We start from the raw sequence: 3,588 nt of genomic DNA, 5'->3' as shown, positions 1-3,588 counted from the left end.
CATATTCTGCTAAATAAGCCGTCTCAGATTAATTTTCCATACCGTGGGAATAATATCATTGATTACGGTCATTTTGTCCACTAATGTTTCATCCTTCGTTTGAATTTTTTAATTTGAAATTTATCGCACAAAATGATAAGTTATCAAATCGGTAACGGTCCCAATCAAAATCGCTAATCTTAAACTCACCCATGTTGAGTTGATGGGCTAAAGTTTATATCGTTTCAATGAAATTTTGTTACCGATACCCTTTATCTGAAATTTGTGACGTTGAAATCAACTGTAAATAATCATCAGATTCGCCGTTTCTTTCCTGATAATCGACGGTTAATTTAGCATTGCCTTTCAAACGACAGGGAAACTTTAAATTTCTCAGGAAAAAGTCAGCCAACTCTGAGAGATATGTGCAATTTTTTTTAATAACAGTTAGTTTAATATGGACTGATCTACACTGCTCGAAATTCTAACTTTTTCGAAATTTTCCGATGACCAAACTGATTCTGTTCCATCCAATGACGAATAAGTTCTGGCACTTATATTCTAAGTCGGGATTTGCACGAAGAATGAAATTTAGGAGAATATTGAAGGATTGTAATTGATCAACGGAGTTCTTAGGATATGTCAGGGCGAAATCATAGTTTATGCATTCCATATGCAGGCCAATATTAAAGGTACAACAGTTGATTGTGAAATTTATATACACTATATATTTTCGTTTTCTGTGTACATCCATATAAATTAATATTACGCTATTTATTTATTTATTTATTACTTTTTTTTTTTTTTTTTTTTGCAATCACGGGCACTCGCCCAAGTTTGCCAGGAATAATAAACTTGACGTAGTTATTAGGGAGACGTTGAGCCTCCTCTGATAACGAATTGTAGACGCTTTATCTGCAAAAGCACCGATTTTCGTTGGTACGAGTCAAAGTCTTCAATGCATATACGTTAGATTTCTCCAGCACGTCGTCGATTAAATTTCCCACTTGGTTTTGTTTATTTACTCCGCGTGTTTTGGAACATTGATATTTTTATTTTCTCAATCCTGTTTATTTGGCATATCGGTTTATTGAATCTCCGAGATGCAAATTCGTTCATTTCAAGATTTTCCCACTTGTTCTTGTTTACTTACTTCACCCGTTTGAGAATTCCGCTCTATTGTCTCGATTTTTCGGAACCTTTGATTTTCAAACTTTGAGCCGTCGGTTTTCCGACTATTTTATTGTTTCGTAAATGAATGGTTTTTCTTTTCTTCCACCAGGAAGGCACCGGGAATAAATTCTCGCGCATTTTGTTTCATGCACTAATATCACTCCGATAAACCAACATGGATCCATCGTTGAATCTTTCGACTAAATTAAAAAGTTCGTTCCCCTTCTTTCCGAGCATGGCAACAATTTGCTGCCGCTCCTTTCGTACTTTAGGTTGGTCTAGAAATTCTTTACACAATTGCCTCATCGTCGTGTACATTCTCCAAACAGCGAGGTCACTTTCTTCCCAACGTTTTGCAATCTGGAAAAAATATTTTTTGTTTTTTTTTTTGTTTACGATGGGGTAGAAACATTGGCAACCTGCATCACGAATTGTTGGAAAAGTTCTTGAGGCTGTGGACCTGTCAAGGTTTAGTCGTCGGCCACGTCGCTTTTTTCTGGCGGACAGTAATCTTCGTCTCGATCATCAATCCGACTTTCTTCTAAAATCCAATTTTAAACAGCCATCGTTTTACACACACTTTCACTTTCAAGATATTCTAATCAATTCTTTGCACGTGAAAAGAAAATTACATCGGACATCATATGGGTACGCTTCTTACCTTCAGTCTGGCTTTTAGAAACATCCGTGAAATCTCGAGCTGTAGAGTTCAGGAGGGCGGAATATTTTTCACGTCAAATGACTTTGGTAACTCCAGATCACGATGAGAATTCTTTGAGGACATTAAGTTTCTGAAGCGTCATCAAGCAACTGAGTCATGCCTGAAAATCAAAGGTTCTGATTAGGTATATCGATTAAAACTTACGGTTCATCAGCTGAGCTGTTTGATGCAAAGGAATCTTGCTCAATATTGCTGCCTGAGATTGAACGTAGAATTTGAAAGTTGAAGTTGCTTTTTACTTTTGTTGTTGGCAGGCAACATAAAGCTTATATGTATATACATATGTAAAGTGTTCGCGTCTTTTTGGGCAGGACTTGAGCTCAGGTGAAAGAATTTAATCCAGACTAGGAAATATGAGTACATGAGATTAAGTCTGTTGAATTTTGAAAGATTCGTGAAAAAAAAAAAAAAAGAAACACGACAAAGTATCGCGTTTGAAAATCAAATACCTACTCAAGACTTGAAAGAATCCAGACCAATCGAGTCAGATTAAGCGTATACTCGTTATTTTACGTTGAACAAACGCATCTCGAGTTGTTAATCGAGTAAAAAAATTGTATTAAAATCTCATAGTCTTATACAAAGAGTCGCAATAATTTCAAAAGAACTTTTCAAGTGCTATAAACCTACCAATAGAAGATAATATCTTTGAATCCCATGTCATTTCAAAGGACGGAGCTCTTGTTTAATCATATTTGACAAGTTTCTCAATATTTATAATTTTGCAGGTAGAGTTTCAGATTAGTAAGCAGCGCTACGTGTGTCCGAAGTTTCTGAGGACACTCGGCTTTGCTCTTTGTGAGCTTCTGGTCGGTTCATTAATTTCATTACATTTGTTAGTCATCTACTTCCGGCATTTCGGAAGACTCTAGATTTTCATTGTTGAAATTTTCAATTTCCCTTTGTTCGTTGGCAGTTGTCCGTATCGTTAAAGCAACATCTGCAAAATAAAATATCTTCAGATTATCTAATCCTTACGAATCTTCGGTATTAATCTTCCCAAGCGCTATACATATCATTTCTAAATATAATGGAAGGATGAAACTCACGTGCTGTTTTACATTGTCATTTCAAGAGAAAGGTTTTACCATAAGATTGAAAATACATCCCAGTTCTGATCTACATATTTCTGCTGACCTCGCACTTATATTAAGCCAGCAGATGTGCCAGTAAAACTTGGTAAAATTGTTTCGCTGATGAACAAAATTGAATACTTTTATAGCTAGCAATATATTTTGCAATATATACAAGGTACAAAAATAACAAACATATTCGTGGTTTAGTCCGAGAAAATCGTTATGCACATGATGAAAATAGCAAAAAGTTCCATTTCTGAACTTTTTCTGTCTATAGTTTATGAGTAATTAGAAAAAAAAAAAAAATATGTGGATATATGTATATTTGGATTTTTAACAGATAAATGATTGATTACAATCTTATGGTAAAAATATTGATTTTATTAAATATGTTACAATCATTAAAATTATAGATTTTTATAAATTTCAAAACAGTATTGCCCAGACTGCAGAAGTGAACTTTTGCGAGAGACAATATTTTCTTCTGTTTAATATCACTTAGTGTCCAGTAATAGAAAAATTATAAAATCTGTATAATCTATCTGAAAATTACGAAAACAAAATTTTAAATTAGTACGGGTATTGTTAGAATGCTTTTGTGTAAGACAAATTTAAACTGGATGCGAAAAAAATTTGTTT

General features: G+C 34.2%; 1 long non-coding RNA gene across 1 annotated transcript; it reads right to left on the bottom strand.

Moving 5' to 3' along the window:
- Positions 1-888: 888 nt before the first annotated feature.
- LOC124292930 lies at positions 889-2,866 on the bottom strand. Its single transcript, XR_006902893.1, has 4 exons — positions 2,504-2,866; positions 1,814-1,973; positions 1,613-1,693; positions 889-1,512 (listed from the first exon to the last, which is right to left on the bottom strand). It is a non-coding gene; the product is annotated as an uncharacterized LOC124292930 (long non-coding RNA).
- Positions 2,867-3,588: the final 722 nt, after the last annotated feature.

Source organism: Neodiprion lecontei, chromosome 2, assembly GCF_021901455.1.
Source record: "Neodiprion lecontei isolate iyNeoLeco1 chromosome 2, iyNeoLeco1.1, whole genome shotgun sequence".
NCBI classification, from domain to species: Eukaryota; Metazoa; Arthropoda; class Insecta; order Hymenoptera; family Diprionidae; genus Neodiprion; species Neodiprion lecontei.
The sequence above is the reverse complement of the archived record's forward strand: the minus strand, read 5'-3'. Positions and strand labels throughout refer to the sequence as shown.